The sequence below is a fragment of the Grampus griseus genome (assembly GCF_964374135.1).
Source record: "Grampus griseus genome assembly, chromosome: 15".
Lineage (NCBI taxonomy): Eukaryota > Metazoa > Chordata > Mammalia > Artiodactyla > Delphinidae > Grampus > Grampus griseus.
The window spans coordinates 23,627,556-23,646,602 of record NC_139009.1 but is presented as its reverse complement, the minus strand read 5'-3'; positions in this window follow the sequence as shown (position 1 = coordinate 23,646,602).

Sequence of the window (19,047 nt, the reverse complement as noted above, 5' to 3'; positions counted from 1 at the left end):
TTGATGGCCACAACATCCTTTGTTTATTGAAATGGCTGGTGATATTCTTTGTCCACAAAGCCTAACCTACAGGGGCAAATCAGTAGTAGAACCCGTTCTAGAGCTTAGGTTCCTGACGCGCAGCACCAAGCTCTCCCTAGCATGCAGCTTCCCCAGTCCTAGGGAAACTTTCCCTCCTCTGAGCATCCGCAGTACTTTCATGATAACCCTCATAAAAGGCGTTCAGCACTTTCTACTGTGGGACATCTGTCCCCTAACCTACTAAACTCTAAAGCTCCATAATGGTGGGTACTGTGATTAAACCTTTTTTCATTTCCTACACCATGCCTTCCTCCTGCGAGTCTTCAACAAAGATTCACTGAATTAAAATCCTAAAAAGAATAAACATAGCCACCCATCGCACACTTAGCCACTATACGTATGTTTATGTGTTTTGTTCATTTATTCAACAAGGTACAGAAGGGGATGAATTTTTTTTTCAGAGTACAAGATTCCTGTCCTCATATATTTGTAGTGTAACGATAATGAACATCTAGGTTTGGGATGCATAGCTTCAGTATAGCTAAATTATATTCCATAGGCATTTCCTGGCGGTCCAGAGTTTAGGACTTGGCACTCTCACTGCCTGGGTCTGGGTTCAATCCCTGGTCAGGGAACGAAGGTCCCGAAAGACATGCGTCGCGGACAAAAAAAAAATATATATATATATATATATATATATACTCCAGAGCTCTCTGTGAATCAAAAGTTCCCTTGTTCTTTTTCTAAATCAGCTTCACAGACTCTCCAATTTTATTCAGAAATATTGAAATATTTTAAGATATGCTGAAATTGTGTTAGAAAATAAACAACAGAGGGAAACACCAATACAAAAGCCAACTCTGTCAGTTACCCCTGTGACCTTAGGCCTCCTTTTTTATCTGTAAAGTAAGATCACTAATATAAAAGTTCTCTAAATTCTTTTCTTCCCCCCACCCCTACAAGTTTTTAACTTTCTTGATGTCAGAGGCCAGCGGGAAAACCCTGAAGGCATTGGAGATGGGTTTTGAAAGAAGAGATTATAATCTCTTCTTTATAAGAAATTATAATAGTTTATCTTTGCATCTCCGCAACTCCTAAAACGAACAGTGCCAACTGAGAAAGAGAACACCACGCATCTGAATACAGCAGACGCTGAATAAAGTTTAACTGACTTGATGAATCATCCTGGTTTCTTCTCTATTTCACTTTCCTAGCCTTAGGCTTTTCTGGAGGGTGGAGTGGTAGAACCTGAAGGATAGGGTCAAAACTATGGAGTCTGAAGGTATTAGCTCTTTTTTACCCAAACTGCTTCTGACACCCACCACGTGTGGCTTCTCCACACCAAGCAGTTCTCCAGTTCTCTGTGGACACCAACTAGGTGTCCTGCAATGCAATTCAGTTTTGACACTAACTGCTTGGAATTAATGCAGACCTCACAGGTTAAGGGCTTAGTTCCACAAAACTGCTCTGCACTTCAGACACCAATAGAAAGTCTGGGTCTCAGGACGTCCCTGGTGGTCCAGTGGTTAAGACTCCACACTTCCACTGCAGGGTGTGCAGGTTCGATCCCTGGTCAGGGAAGCAAGATCCCACATGCTGCGCGGTGTGGCCAAAAAAGAAAAAAAAAGGAAGTCTGGGCCTTGGGTACTTCTGACAAACTGGCTGTAAATCGGGGCATCCCACAATGCCCTGCTCAGGGTCCAATTTGCTAGAACAGATCACAGAACTCAGGAGAACGCTTTACTTACATTTACAGGTTTATTATAAAGGATACAACTTAGGAACAGTCAAATGGAAGAGATACGTAGGGCAAGGTATGGGTTGCAGAGAGGGTACTCAGAGCTTTCATTCTCCCTCTGGGTGTGTCACCCTCCCAGCACCTTGCTGATTACACCAACCAGGAAACTCTCAGAACCCAGTTGTCAGTGTTTTTTATGGAGACTTCGTTACCTAGGCATGATTGATTAAATCACTGACCACTAATGATTAACTCAACCCCTTCCCTGGAGGTTGAAGGGTGGAGTTGAAAGTTCCAACCCTCTAATCTCAGGGTTGGTTTCTCTGACATCCAGCCTCCATGCTCCCAGAATCAACTCACTAGCATAAACACAGGTTCAGAGAGGATTGTTATAAATACCCAAAGACCCTCCTATCCCCCTCTGAAACAGAGCAGGACCCTATGGTCCTTCCCCGCCCATGTACTCCACCTGCCTCTTTTCTGTAGAAAAATTTTAGCCAAAGAATAAGTTTAATCAGAAAAGTGGGAAAACACAGAAACAAAGGAAAACAGTCAAAGGAGACCAAATAATAAAAATTTAGTCATTAAGCAAAGTCAAGGACCCTTAGTTCCTTCTCAAGGGCTAGAGATAATATTCTGAGCCATAACCTGTGAGCTGTCGGATACTGAAAGCCCCACCAGATGGAAGAAGTTAAGTGCATGATGACCAGACTGTAGTCATGACATAAGCTGCCACAATTCTGAGAATTGGCCTCAAGGAAGTGGGAGCAAACCGACCCTGGAACTAAAGATTAATTGTACTTAAAACAATCAAGATGACTCTGGTCAGACCACCGATGACCAATTTCAAGATGACTGTCAGAGCTGACTGTGCTGTTTCTGCATGTGGCCCCCTGCCTCTGTCTATAAAAGCTCTTACCCCCGATTGTTGGGAGGGGGAGGCGGGGGGAGTTGGCCTTCGGACAGGTGTCTGCCCCACCCCCTGCTGTTGCTGGTGTCCAAAATAAAGCAAACTTTCCTTTCCACCAACCTTGCCTCTTTATTGGCTTTTGAGCGGTGAGCAGCTGGACCCCACTTTCGGTTACACCTCCACTCAACAAAATACTACAAGGGGTGGCGCAGTGGTTGAGAATCTGCCTGCCAATGCAGGGGACACGGGTTCGAGCCCTGGTCTGGGAAGATCCCACATGCCGCGGAACAACTGGGCCCGTGAGCCACAATTACTGAGCCTGCGCGTCTGGAGCCTGTGCTCCCCAACAAGAGAGGCCGTGACAGTAAGAGGCCCGCGCACCACGATGAAGAGTGGCCCCCACTTGCCACAACTAGAGAAAGCCCTTGCACAGAAACGAAGACCCACACAGCCATAAATAAATAAATAAAAATTAAAAAAAAATACTACAAGGATTTTAGTATTTTGTTGCCCTTAATCCTAACTCTTCTGCCAAGCTGTGTTGAATGTTCTTTAGGGGTCATTAGCATATGATACAAAGATTCTCACAATTTATGTTCACTGCCTTAGGTCTCTACCCCAGGTTTTCCTGTCTCCAATCTTCCAAGCTTGCTCCTTCCAGACCCACTGACGAGCCATCTAAGCCATTTGCCGCTGCCAGGTGTCCATGTATATCCTTCTCTTGAGCCAATTCTCTCCCACACAAAATAGATGACCAGTAACACAGGCCTAAACCCTGCCCATTGGGATAATTATGCTCACCTTCAGGAGGTCTGCAGTGAAACAGTAATCCATTTTCCTCTTGTATCCACAGACCAAACCTATCAATCTTCAATGAAGCTCAGGCTTTTCCGCCTCCATCCTCTGGTTAAGAGAACTCCCCATGGATTAAGGAAGAGGTGTGGGTACAACAGTGGTAGGAGAAACGGGATCTGGGCCATCCGTTCATGCAGCTTATGTGTGTCCTCTGAACCTGCTCAAACTCATTCCCAATGCACCACTTCCATTTGAAAAGATTGTTGCTAGGCCTGCCCACACTTATGAGGTGGCTGGGCCTGCTATTATCCGATTCATGATGGGCAGTTTGGGTTGCATGGTCACTTGATGCCCCATGAGATGTTCAGCTTCTGTTAGGGCTCAGTAGCATGCCAGGAGTTGCTTTTTTTTTTTTTTTTTTTTTTTTTGGCCACACTGCATGGCTTGCAGGATCTTAGTGCACAGATCATGGATTGAACCTGGACCATGGCAGTGAAAGCACTGAGTCCTAACCACTGGACTGCCAAGGAATTCCCCAGAGATGCTTTTCAAATGTGTATGTTTCTCTCCCACAGTTGGCACGGCCATTCTCCAGAACCATATTGGGCCGCACTGTGACTCTTCTTTTGGGTCTTGCCAGAGACTCCACTTGGCCTTTTCTCTACCACAGATACTTCTAGTATCATGAGATGTATCAGGTGATAGAGCCCAAATGGCAGGACTGCTTGCTCTGAGGCTGGACCCGCTACTGAGTCCTTTATGGATCTGAGCCCTACTTAAAACTAGCCACCTTCCACCTCAACCTGAAGAGATCTACCAAGCATTCTTTCTTAGTGGCAGAAGGTACAAGGTACTGTAAGTTGTCCTTTACTTGGGAGGAAATGTCCTTGCAGGCCTTAGACCATTGGTCTACTTCACCATCCACATAAGTTCTGTGCTTTATATAATAGTATTGTACCAAGGTTATTTTCTTAGTTTTGATATATGTTCTGTGCTTATATAAGATGTTAACGTAAGGGCAAGCTGGGTAAAGTACCTGCAGAAAATCTCAGTTTTCTTCTTGCGTCTCTCCTATCAATCTAAAATTATCTCAAAATGTTAAAAGTAATAACTGGCATTTAAAATTTTCGTCAACGTAGCAGGCTTCTGAATTTTTATGGGATTTATTCATCCTCTGGAAAGCATGTGTCTCATCAAGACATCCAGATTACTTGCATTTATTGCTCATCGGGGCCAAGTAACATGATATTTCACCGTGATAGACTAATGTGACGTTCTGTGGAATGGCCAGATGGTCTGGGTCCCTTTGGAATATATTATGACAGAAAACAGGAAAGTAAACATAGCCTTGGAGCAAGACTGTAAAAGTAGAATGTTTTCTGTCCTATGTGAATGTTATCTTCCTCTGGATGTGATAGTTTTGGTTTACTATCTTCATTGGGGCAGGGGAGAGGCAGTTCCAGGGGCTTTACTTGGCTTTTCCTACTACAATAGCTCTTCCTCTACAGACCAAGGGGCAATGTGAGGATTCTGTCAACTGCTAAGTACATCCATTCCAATCATATATTTGGGAATCAAGGAAACAACCACCAGGTTGGTAAGAAGAGCCAGTGGACCCACTCAGAGACAGACCAGAAGACTCCATTTATTATCTGACTCCAATACGCCCCTCCTCTAACAGGAGTGCCTGATGGTGCTTTGGACCCCTGGGTATCCCCATCAAATTAGACCCTGTAGCCAACATCCCTCAAATATCGGATTATCCCTCTTTTCCCAGTCTGTGGTTATCCAAGGAAACAACCATAAATCAATTTGGAGAAGGACTGAAAAAAATCTGTATACACTTGCCCTGACGTTCCAGGTTCTCCCTTATAGACACCCAGTCTCTCCTTTGGTCCATGCATTCTAGGTTTGAGAACAGGCTCTGGTCTTTAAATCAGGCAAGTTATTATGACTTTCTACTGGAGTGATGTTGACCCCAGTCTTCTACTATTAATCTCTTCTTATTATGTATTAAGCAGTACCCTTTCTGGCTGCCCATCTATCTTGTCCCTAGAAATACATGTTCTACTAGACATTGCCATAGGTCAGGTCAGTCCCCCTGGCTGCCACTTCAACCTTACTATCCATTATGGTAATAAGTTCACCATTGCTTCTCATATTTGTCTCTGCTATTCTAGAATCCTGTCATCCCCACTGCTGCTAGAAGAACCTGTTCTGTGACAGCATGAGCCCTGGTCTGCAGAGGACAAACTCCACTGAGCTGCTCAATGATGCTGGTGCCCCTTCCAGACATTTGCTATCATCCTTGATAGTCATCCCGGCCCTCCTGAAAAACAGTCAGCTGAAAGGTTTCTAGTCTTGTTTGGTTGATGCATTTTAGCATGCTTGGTCTTGGAGCTTTTTGATTCCTACATCCACATTCTGTTATGACGGTTCTGACATCTCTGCTTTTTTTTTTTTTTTTTTTTTTAGCCACACTGTGCGGTATGCAGGATCTTACTTCCCCTACCAGGGATCAAACCTGAGCTCCCTGCAGTGGAAGCACGGAGTCTTAACCATTGGACCGCCAGGGAAGTCCCAAGGCATCTCTGCTTTATTTAATGTGATCATTGTTTTTTCCCAACTTCCAAGAACCATGCCAGCAGTATATTAGAACTGGGTCCCAGAGCTCTTGCCATGTTATTGAACACTATGTGATGGGAATGTGCCTCTTATTGGCAAATTCCTCTAAACAAGCTTTATATTCTCTGTCTCCTTAATCCAGTACCTCAGGTTCCACACGTAGGCAGAATCTCCCTGCTGTGAGCCAGCACCTGCAGGCCCTGTGGCATATAATCCTTTCTCTCTTTTATAGCCCCCGACCTTCCCCGGTCAGGTCAAGGTGAGACTTGAGCCATTTTAAGTAAGGGTTGCCTCTTTCTTCCAACAAGGCAGAGAGACCCACTTCTGCAGGCCCAGATGGTTCTGGGAATTGAGGGTTCAAGATTCTCAAGTGCATCTACTCAGATATCCCAACCCCAAGTCTCAAGGGTTTTTTTTTTTTTCCAGCTTTATTGAGATATAATTGACATATAACATTGTGTAAGTTTAAGGTGTGCAATGTGATGATTTGATATACATATATATTGCAAAATGATGACCACAAAGTTAGTTGGCCCATCTATCACCACACATAGTTATCTTTGCGTGTGTGTAGTAAGAATTTTTAAAAATCTACCCTCTTGGCAACTTTCAAGTATACAGTACAGTACTGTTAACTATAGTCACCAGGCTGTATATTAGATCCCCAGAGCTTATTTATCTTATAACTGGAAGTTTGTACCCTCTCACCACCTTCACCTGTTTTCCCCACTCCACCCCTCCCCCAACCTCTGGCAACCACCAATCTACTCTCTGTTTTTATGAGTTGGATTATTTTAGATTTCACTATAAGTGAGATCATACAATATTTGTCTTTCTCTGTCTTGCTTATTTTACATAGCATTATGCCGTCATCTGTGTTGTTGCAAGTGGTAGGATTCTTTCTTTTTATGGCTGGATAATATTCCAGCCATTTTATATATATATATATATATATATATATATATATATATATATATATATATATATGGCAGTTTCTTTATCCATTCAACTGTTAGTGGACACTTAGGTTGTTTCCATATCTTGGCTATTGTAAATAATGCTGCAATGAACATGGGAATACAGATATATCTTTGAGATAACGGTTTCATTTCCTTTGGATATATAACCAGAAGTGGGATTGCTGGATCATATGGTAGTTCTATTTTTAATCTTTTGAGGAATATCCATACTGTTTTCCATAGTGGCTGCACCAGTTTACATTCCCACCAACAGTACACCAGGGCTCCCTTTCCTTCACAGCCTGGCCAGCACTTGTTATCTCTTGTCTTCTCAGGGTTCTGCTTCTTTCCTATCAAGGCTCTGACCTTGACACTGGAGCTTTACCTAGGCAGAGAAAGCAGCCTTCTCTGAAGGTCTGCCACTCTTACAGCTAAGCCCTAAGTCTGATCTTCAGCTCTGTGTCCTCTGGCTGCAGATGATGAGAATCTTTTTAGATGCTTCTATAAGAACCCTTCAGACTCTCACGCACTGCTTGCTTAGCAATAGTCACCCAATTCCACAATCCTTATAGATAATAATTTGCTCCACACCTCTCAAACCCCAGAGACGCTGCATCATCTAGAGCATCTTCTTTCACCTGCATCCTTTCCTGGTTCACCAGAAGTAATCTGCCACACCACAGCATATCAGGAACAATCCATATTCCACCTGTAACTAGTGACAGGTGGATCCTCATGACATCCTCCCATCAAATGATTTATTTTCAGAATCCCATGTTTGGAGTCTTTTTCCTAGAACCAACTCCCTTAAGGAGGCTTCCTAGAAGCAGCACCTAAAGCAAGGACCCTTGTATAGATCATTCTTTGAAGAAGTGCTCTCAAGAGAAGAGGAGTAATAAAAGCAGGGTACAGGGCACAAGAGAAAAATTAAGTAAGAATCTGGTCTCAGCGGTAGAATAGCTTCAGCCTGATCTCACAGAAGCTCTGGAGCATGAATTATACCACCGCGTTATTCAACCTCGAGACGGGGGTCCGGGCTCTTATTTTCCTATATCAGTCAGTTATTGGCTGCAGGCTGCCTAAGGGTGGAGGTGCATAACCAGCTGAGCAAGGCAGCTCCTGTTTGGCTGAGGGGAATCCCTGGAGCCAGAGGGAAGCTGTGAGCCGTTAGCTGCCAGTGCTCACAGCAGCAGGGAGACGAGTGCCCCATCTGAGTGGGGCACCGGTGGCATCCACTGTAGACACAACATAAATACTAAGTAAATGTTAGTTTCTTCGGGACTTCCCTGATGGTCCAGTGGTTAAGATTCAGCACTTCCACGGCAGGTGGCATGGGTTCGATCCCTGTGTGGGGAACTAAGAGCTCACATACCATGCGGTGCGGCAAAAAAAAAAGAATACATATATGATTGTACATGTCTAGAATATCTGGGAAGTCTCTGTAAGAAACCACTGCTGTAGTTGCCTCTGGGAAGAGAAACTGGACACCACTAAACTGACACATCAACATATTCCCTTTAGTACTGACTGATTTTAGCCAGATGTACGTGTTACCATTTTAATTTGGGGGAAAAAAAATGAAAAACCCCTTTGATGTGCCTATGAGCCTAAGAGATAGGATTAACCTACTCTGCTGCCCAGAAAGGTAATTTCCCCACAAGTTTCTGAATCCTCCCTGACCTCTGCAACAGAGTATCACAGCTGATGGATTTCTTAACCTCGTGAGCCATCAATTTAACAATCACATTTAATAGGGCACTCTCTGCAGTGCTCAGGAAGGCACTGTGACAATCAGGGAGCCCCAAGTCCTTATTCTTATTGCACTTTTATTATCATTGGGGTACTCTCTATGCCTGTGTAATGGCTTCCTCCTCTTCAAAATGTGACAGTAATAAGGTGAAACATGGACTCAATAACAGACCCCAGAAAAGAGCCAAGTGAGCTGCTGCCAGTAACACTGGGATGATGTTCTTCTGTGGTAATGAGGGGAAGGAACAGGCAGCCCAGAGCTGGCAGAGGCCACAGATGCTTAACTGGACGCCTAGAGCTGCTTGTTTCTTCGAGCCCACAGTTTCCCTACGGGTGAGACTTAGCATACTGTTTGTTACCCAGTGACATTCTGGACTTCAAAGGTATTTGAAATCAAAGGTTTTGATTTCCTGAGAAGGCAGCCGGGTCCTTGGTAGTTTAGGAGTCTTGCTAGAATGAGTAGCTTAGAAGTGACAGTTTTACATTAACACAAACCAGTGGTGGAACTGAATTCTGACTATTCTTTTTGCTCTTCTAACTGTCCCCCCCACTCCCACATACACACACACATTTTATGCTGATTTGTCCAACTTCCATCTCCTGGCTCCCTGACCCTTTGTCTCCGGCAGCGTTCGGCCAAGGGGACGGCACTGGAAGGAGTCTGCAGGGTGGACTGAGAAAGAGACCAAGGTGTTGTTCCCTTGACTGCCTCCCTGTGGGATGAGAGGGTGGCAGTGGCTTCATACTCCACCTAAGGCCATAGCTCCTCTCATACAGCTCAGCTCTCACTAAGTCCTGGGACACTCCTTTTCCCCTGGGCAGGGCCTAATTTATTATCTCTAGCCCCAGGGTGCTCCATCATCCACTGATTCCACCCCTTTAACTCTCTCTAATCATTCCTTCTGCTTCTTGCCAAAACCCTAACTGATAAATTGATGGACCAAAATTTCACTTAGTGAAATTGCCAGGAAGCCAAATGCCACTCATCAGTAAAATGCCAGGAAGCAAATCTAGCCACTCATCCAACATAGACATAAATCTTTCTCCTACTACTATTTAAAACAAACCCTCTATATCAGTAAAGAATGTTTTCAGCTATAAGTATCGTCAAACTCAATTTATTGATACAATGGCTTAAGCCACAAGGACATTTATTATTACTTAACTTGAAGTATAGAGGTAGGCAATCTCAAAATTGGTTCTGTAACTCAAGGATGACAACAAGGACCCAAGTTCTTTCCATCTTTCTGCTCTGCCTTCCTTAGTATGTTGACATTACGTTTTCATGCTTGCTGCCTCATAGCCACAATATGGTTGCCATAACTCCAGGCATCACAGTCATATCCAAAGGCAAGAAACAGTAAACAGAGAAAAAGGTGTTCTCCTTGTGAAGCTTTATTTTTTTAATCAAGGAAGAAAAATCCTTCCCCAAAACTCCATAACAAATGTCCTCAATTGTCCCATTGGCCAGGACTTAGTCACATGGCCACCTGTATAAAGCATGTGGGAAAGCAAGCATCTGACTTTCTAGGTTTTGTAGGGGGAGGTTGGAATAGAAATTGAGTATCCAAACAAGGGTCTGTCACATCCTGTGCTGCAGGTGAACCTTCAGCCCAGTGTCACTCTCTGAGAAATTACTTATGCTATCTTCCAAAAAGAAATGTCTGTTACCTCTTCTCTGTTGTTTTTCTAAATAGTAATAAACTTTGAGGCCCAATTCAAATTCTTTCAACATCTAGTTATGACCTCCTTTGAATCGCCCCTGATGTCCACATAATCTGTTTGGGATGGCCACCCGGAAAACTGTACTAACTATATTTTGTTATTTTCTGTATTGTTGATGTTATGGCATCTGGGGTCTCATTCCTAGAGAGAGCAAACTCCATGCCTGGGAGCATGCTTTTTATATGCAAAGTAACCATCTAGAGTTCACCTCCACCCACCTTCAACACACACACAACTCTTCCATCCAGCTCTTACACTCTAGGCAATTTTCCCTGCCTTAATTCCCCAAGGCCAGGTACCAGACTAGTTGAGACAGCCCCTATAGCCCAGAGCCTGCTGAAAGTATTCAGACTAACCAACCCTAAACCACTTATTCCACCTTTCCTGTTCCTTCCCATGGAAACCACAGTAAAGGCTTTTTGCCCACATTTTCTTCCCACCACTTCCGCCTCCTGACTGAATCTGGTGCTTCCCCATGTAGCCACCCTATGGTGTGCAGTGCCCCCTCCTCTTGGGAACTGTAACAAACGATCTTTTCAACGGCAGTCCCCTGATCTGTTGGCCTCACCTTACCTGAATAATAATAAAACCTACCTTTTAAAACAAAACCCTTCCCCATAATCTACTTCCCTTTGTGGTTTTCTGCCTATTTGCCTTCTCTACCCAGGGACAAGCTCTGTGAACTTATTGGCCGTGGACTACGGCTGGTCAGGTCTTACTGTCCTTCTCCACAGTAGGCTCATATGTCCCATAGCCTTCCCACCAGGGCTCCTACAGCACAAACAAACCTTTCCATGCTGAGAGTGGCCACCTCCGTTACTGTAACTTACATCAAAGACCACATGCTTTCAGGGTTGAGGGAAAAGGAATAAGGGGCATAATAGGAAAAGAACTCTATCTTTATGGAGTTAAATTGGTTAAATTATTTAATTTTACTATAGCTCCAGAAATGATATATTGTCCTCATTTTACAGATGTAAAAACTAAGGCTCAGGGGCTTCCCTGGTGGCGCAGTGGTTGAGAGTCCGCCTGCCGATGCAGGGGACACGGGTTCGTGCCCCGGTCCAGGAAGATCCCACATGCCGCGGAGCGGCTGGGCGCGTGAGCCATGGCCGCTGAGCCTGCGCGTCCGGAGCCTGTGCTCCGCAACGGGAGACGCCACAGCAGTGAGAGGCCCGCGTACCGCAAAAAAAAAAAAAAAAAAAAAAAAAACAACTAAGGCTCAGTGTATTCATTTCCTATTGCTGCTGTAACAAATTTCCACAAACTTAGTGGCTTGAAACAACACAAATTCATCCTCTTACTAGAGGTCAGAAGTCCAAAATCAATTTTACTGGAGGTGCTGGTCCCTTCTGGAGACTCTGAGGGGAGAATTCATTTCCTTACCTTTTTCAGCTTCTAGTGACTGTCTTGATCTGTGGCCCCTTCCTCTACCTTCATACACATCAGGCCAATCTCTGCTTCCAGTATCACCTTCTTTTCCATAGTAAAATCTCTGCCTTTCTCCTTTATGGATACTTGTGATTACACTTAAGGCCCACGCAAAGAATCCAGGATGACCTTCTCATCTCAGCATTCTTAATTTAGTTATAATTTGAGTCCCTTTTGCCATGTAAGGTAACATTCACAGGTTGCAAGAATTAGCACTGGGTATTTTTGAGGCTCATCATTCAGCCTATCACAGTGGGTTTCACCGAGCTGAAATCATGGTGCGTGCTGCATTCTTCTGGAAGGTCTAAGCGAGGATCCATCTCCTTGCTTCTTCCAGCTTTTAAAGGCCACCTGAATTCCTTGGCTTGTGGCTCCTTCTTCCCTTTTTTTTTTTTTCCGGTACGCGGGCCTCTCACTGTTGCGGCCTCTCCCGTTGCGGAGCACAGGCTCCGGACGCGCAGGCTCAGCGGCCATGGCTCACGGGCCCAGCCGCTCCACGGCATGTGGGATCCTCCCGGACCGGGGCACGAACCCGTGTCCCCTGCATCGGCAGGCGGACTCTCAACCACTGCGCCACCAGGGAAACCCTGTAGCAAGGTCTTTTGATAATAAAACCTCCAATTTATAAATCCACTATGGTACATGTGCGGTAAGTAGAACAGAGTAAAGGCCCATTGAGATTAGGATACTGGATAGTTGGCCAGATTATTACTACCTAAATGATTTATGGTTTTCTGGTGGTTGTTTTTTTTTGCGGCACGCGGGCCCCTCACTGCTGCAGCCCCTCCCGCCGCGGAGCACAGGTCCCAGACGCGCAGGCTCAGTGGCCATGGCTCACGGGCCCAGCCCCTCCGCAGCATGTGGGATCTTCCTGGACCGGGGAACGAACCCACGTCCCCTGCATTGGCAGGCGGACTCTCAACCACTGCGCCACCAGGGAAGCCCCTTCTTTCACTTTTTAATGATGATACTTCTAAAATTCTTTTTGGCCATGCTGCACAGCCTGTGGGATCTTAGTTCCCTGACCAGGGATCAAGCCCGCGTCCCCTGCAGTGGAAGCGCTGAGTCTTAACCACTGGACCGCCAGGGAAGTCCCTCCTTCTTCCACTTTCACAGCCAGCAATGTATCGTCTTCAAATCTCTCACTGACTCCAATCCCTGCTTCCATCGTCACATCTCCTTCTTTGACTCTGACCCTCCTGCCTCCCTCCCTCTTTCCCTTGTGGTTACATTGGGCCCAGGAGAATGTCCTCTGCAAAGTCCCTTTGCCTTTAATGTAATATATTCGCACATTTGGGGGATTAGGACATGGACATCTTTGGGGGGGCTGTTATTTTTGTCTACCCCACTCTGGCAGAAAGCAGCTCAGTGGTTGCTGGGGACCAGGGTGGAGAAGAATAGAAAGGGGGGCCTACAGAGGAGCAGGAGAAAACTTTTGGGGGTGATGGTTGTGATTATCTTGATCGGGTGATGTTTCCGTGGGTATACCATACCTCTATCAAAACTTAACAAATTGTACACTTTAAATAAATACACACAGTAAGCTGTATGTCCGTTATACCTCAATAAAGCTGTAAAAAAAAAAAAAAGTAAATGAGAAAAAACCCCTGAGGCTCAGGGACTTTGGCCAAGTTTACCGAACTAGGCCGTGGTGTAACCAAGATGCACACCCAGGTCAGTTCATCTGATGCCGAAAATCTGTGCCTGTGATAGAGTGTCCTTTCCTTTATCCTCTTTTCTCTATATTTGGGATGATAATACTTGCCCCTTAAGGCTGTGAATCCATGGTTAGATGCTTAATAAATGTTCAGTTCCTTCCCTTTCTCCTTTTAGCCAAAGTTTTTGAGTATCCTGGAGCAGATTCTATTGACAGTTTACAGAACTTGAAAATTACCATGTGCTCCACGAGAGAGAGAGAAAGGTATCTAAGAAAAATGACAGATGGAGCCAACAGGTAGTAAATAGGTCTTGCCTTCAGGTATTCTCAGCCAGAAACGTCTCAGACTCTAGCATGCAAATCAACACACAGGATCAGACATAAGTGTGTTATTCAGGTCTCTCAGAAATCTAGGCTGGTGTGTTTGCCTGGTGATGGGAGCCAATGCTCACGAACAAGCAAGAGGAGGCAAGCATGTGGAAGCCGCCCCATGGTTATAAACAGTGGTACAAATGATGATTGTTGTGCCCAAGGTCACAAAGCCCTTTTGACTGATGTACCACACTTGGTCCAAAGTGGTGAAATAAAACAGAACGGTACTTCCAGCTGGCCAAGAAACCCAAACCTCTTTCCAGGGTTGCCCCAAAAGAAGAAAATGTACCCACGTTTCCCTCATTTATTTAATTTTGTGTGTGTGTGTATTTAGAAGCCGGCATCTTTTATTCCTAGATAAATGGAAAATGTCTTAAAAAAAAAGGATCCACGTTTCCAATTTCCACTGGAATTCTTCATTGGTTGCCGTATCCTTGGTGGGGCTGTCCTAGGCTTCTGATTCAGATTGTAAGGTTCACCTTGGATTCATTTCCTATTTCTTTACCTTTCTATCTACTTCTCCAACCCAAGGCCATGTGTGTTAGATGATCATATTCAGCTTATGTTGGTCACATCAATCAAATTAGGGAAAAAGAAACAAATAAATCAAAAGTACGATGAGAAAGAAAAGAAGGGAGAGAATAGCAGATGCTGCAACCCTCAGTTTGTCACCATAAAGTACTGTCCAGTTCATAGACCTGCAGGCAAGCTACCAATATAAAGTGAATTTAAGGTTTATAGTCATGGTTTCATAAGTGGTAAATATAGTAGAGAGAGCCTGGCACAGTTAAGTTCCACTGCCCCTGATCAACTCCATGATTTGCGGCAAATTAGCTTAACTCCTCTGTGCCACTCTTTCCTCATTTGTAAACGAGAGTAATGGTTTCTGCCTTGCGGAGCTGTTATGAGGTGCGGGCACATGCAATAGATCCTTAGCAGATGCACACTGCTTTTCTCTTCTTCCTCTCCTGTCCAACTTTACCTCATTTGGCTTGTGAATTTGCTCCAGCTAAATGCTTCAGGCGAGATGAAAATGTGAACGTCAATCAACCTAGAAAGAAAGTGCTAGTACACCACGACCCATGACGGACCATTAGTCCTCAAAAGCCCTGGGAGTAGGCAATTTTGGCCTGCATCCAGATTTTGGCACTGAATCATGTCCTGTTTTGCATCGTTCCCTAATTGTTTCAAGTCCTTTCCCCTCTCTAGGATTCAATATCCTAGCTAGTTAAAGCATGGGATTGGATAAGATCCTCTGTGCCCCATCTAGTTCTTCTCAGTTCCTTCTTCTACCATATACCTCTACTTGCATAACAAAAACACAGAAAATAGTCATGGTGATGGAGGGCTAAGTCAACCCTTTATATTTATTTATTTTTCTTTGGCAACGCCACACGGCTTGTGAGATCTTAGTTCCCCAACCAGGGACTGAACCCATGGCCCCTGCAGTGGAAGCGCGGCATCTTAACCACTGGACCGCCAGGGAAGTCCCCAAGCCCTTATATTTAGAGCAAGTTCTCTCCAGCATGAGGTTGAGGCACGGATCGGGGCCTCTGACTGCTGCCCAGAACACTAGCTCTCCTGGACCAATCTATTACAGAGTCATCACCCACCACACCCAACTTGATTCCCACCCCTCAGAGAGCATATGATGACAAAAGCGGAATCTCTGAGCTCAGGCAGCACAAGACCAGAGTTCAGAAGAGCCCTGTTAGAATCAGTCGGTTCACAGGTGTTTGCAGCTGCTGCTTCCCATAAAGTAGCTGAAACGGTCACGCTTTGTGCTTACTCCCAAGAACTGTAGTTCTACACGTTGGTCACATGTCAGAATCACCTGGGGAGCCAGCAGAAATGATAGCTGTATTGGTGCGGGAGGGGGCCTAGGCACTGATATTTTTTTAAAGCTCCCCAGGCAATTCTAAGTGCATTCAAGATTGAGAATCATCGACCTAGGTCAGAGGCTGCAGTGTAATTCTTGGGGCCCGTACCTGAGTTTCTGAACACACCTGCAATAGCACAGTGACAGGCCTGAAGTAGCACAGCTGAGTCAATGACTATCTGAATCCCCGGTACTTAGCATGGTGCCTCCCATGTAGTAGGTACGCAATAAATGTTGGTTGGACAGATAAATACATAAATGAGCAAATAAGTATGAAATAGTATGTGGAAAGAGTATTGGACTGAAGGCCAAAAGACCATGTCCTCAGCTGTAGTATGATGATTTATAATCAGAAGCATGTACTTGGTCTTCTTCCCCATTTCTGGCGCCACTCCTAAACATTTTGAACTTCCTAAGTGCTGAGAGCTATACAGGTATCTTCTGTTGCGTTAATGCGGTGATTTTGGAAAGCCCCTAGGTAACCTAAGGATGGGGGCCGCCTGCCAGGAGAACCAGCCCTGTGACTAGAGGGTTGGAACTTTCAGTGCCGGACACCCCTCGACCTCCGGGGAAAGGAGAGGAGCTGGAGCTTGATTCCGACCACCAACGGCCATTGATTTAATCAATCGTACCTATGTAATGAAGCCTCCATAGAATCCAGAAGGATGGGGTTTGGAGAACTTCTGGGTTCATGGGTACGTGGAGATGTGGGGAGAGTGACACTCAGGGAGCATGGAAGTGCCACACCCGCTCCCACATACCTTGCCTTATGCATCTCCTCCATCTGGCTGTTCTCGTGTTACACCCTTTTCTTGACCTACTAAACTGGGAATCTAGTAAGTAAAAATTTTCTCTGGGTTCTGTGAACCACTCCAGTAAATTAACTGAACCCATGGAGGGGAGGGGGTCATGGGAATCTCCAATATATAGCCAGTTGCACAAGTTACTTTAGCGCAAGTAACAACATGGACATGTGATTAGCGATTGGCCTCTGAAACGGGGGGCACTTTAGTAAGACTGAGCCCTTAAGCTGTGGGATCTGATGCTATCTCCAAGTATACAGTGTCAGAATTGAGTTAATTGCTTGCAAGCTTTGGAAAAAACATATCAGAGCCACCCTCACCCTACTACTATGTAAATGTGGGCAGTTCTGTTTTTCTAAGCCTCAGTTGACTCTCTTGTGATAATAGTACCTGCTTTATCCTATTCACAACATCATTGTGAAGCTAATGTATGTGACAGTGCGTATTTGTATTGCATAGCTTTAAGAAATTTTTAGAAGTCAAACATAACAGTCATCCTAGCCAGCTGGTTTTTCTATCAAACCTGGAAACATGTGGATTAATGCAGAAACTGCTTGGGTTAGAGCCTTGAAGGAGGGGTCCGAGTGGGAAGGAGATCTCCCACTGCAGTGGAGTTGTTTCCATTCCCCTTAGTTGGAGCCCAACATGGCTATTCTTCTTGGGGATCTAGAAGCCATGCTGGCTGACCCACATCCCAGCAAGCCTTGAGCAGTAAGGCCTGCCTCCCCGGGGAGTCCTTGCTTGCTTTTGCTCCCAGTTCCCTGGTTCTCAGCACAGTGCTGGCCCAAAGTGGGTGCTCAGTGGATGAACAAATGAATGTGCCTGGATTTCTGCCTTTGAGTACGGTTTTAATATTGCCTCTGTCTCTTTTGTTCTGTCAACTCCCCGGCCACCCATCTGATGGCTGTGGACTTGGTTTCCTGAAAGGGCCATGAACCTGCTGGCTCCTCCGTTTGGATGTCCCCTGATGCCACACGGGAGAAGCGTTTGCCCTCCCACCCACTGCTGTTTAGGCACCCCGCCAGCCAAGCCAGGTCTTGGCCCTTCATGCCAGGGTACTGCCAATTCAGACAAAACATATGGTGTTTGCCCAGGATCTTGCTGTTTTTATTTATGTTTTTAAATAACTTGTTTTTCTTATTATTACAAAATAACGCATGTTCATTTGAAAAAAATTGGGAAAAAAACAGGCAAGCAAAAATTAAGAAAATCTTTCATAAATCCCTCAGTCTTAGAGGATCACTGTTTAATGTTCCTAGTTTTGTGTATGCATGCACACACACGTGCACACACGAGCACATATTTAGAGAAACGGGATCATCTTGTACTTAGTGATTTGTAACCTGCTGTGTTCACTTAACAATGCCTCGCTGCCTTAAATGGTCATCTTGAGCTATTATTAATCCCCACCCCCAAGGATCCACTTCTGTGGTCATTAGTTGCTTACAGTTATTTACAAAGTGAGCAACCTCAGTCAAAACAACCCTAATCGGTCAGCAAGGGGGAGGGCTTTTCTGGCTAACCGATGCAGTGGTGATCTGTGCTTTGACCAGCGGTGTCTGCTCAGACAGAAACCCTACATCTCATAAAATGTTTGTTTCCTCAAGGGCTCCAGGGCTCAGGCTATAATGGAAACAAAGAGTTTACTGAGTAGCCATAACCTTAAAGTTGCTACAGTTTCTATGAAACTGGAAAATTCCATTGCTACGGCCAATGTCAACAGTACAGACAAGAAAGGAATGTAGGAATTCAAAGGAAGGGAAGAATTTGATTAAGAGAGACTATGGGTAACTGGCAGAAACGCTGTGAAAATGTCCTGGCTTCCAGCATCAGCATCCAGAAATTAGATTACAGGCACTGGCCCTCCCTGGACTGGGTGAGGTAGCAGGCCTGTAGCACGTATTTGTGTAAAGAATGAATCTAGGCTAGGTTTCAGGTTGTGGCGGCGATGTAGCTGGCTGACAGCATCCTGAGAAGCCCCTTCCCCCTGCCTTGGGACCTGGTCCCCTGATTGCATGGTGCTCCTCTGTCAAGTGCCCACATGTGCACACACCTCGGTCACCTCCTCTGAAAGCTGTGCCTCAGGATGTGAAGCATGATGACCGGAGTGGGGTGGGCATGGAGGCTTGCAGGGGGACTGATAGGAGTCAGACTGAGGAAGAAGACAGGAGGTATCGCTCCCATCACACATCAGACAAGGAGCGGTTAAGTTCAGATAGCTTCTAGTTCATCCTTCTCACCAGGATTACCGCAGGAGCCTCTGAACTGGGCTCCCTTGCTTCCTGACGCCATTCTTCACGGTCCGCTCACCAAAATGCCACCCGGAGTGGCAAAAAGCCGTCATACTCTAATTATAGACTTTCTTGTTTAAAATGTTCTCTTC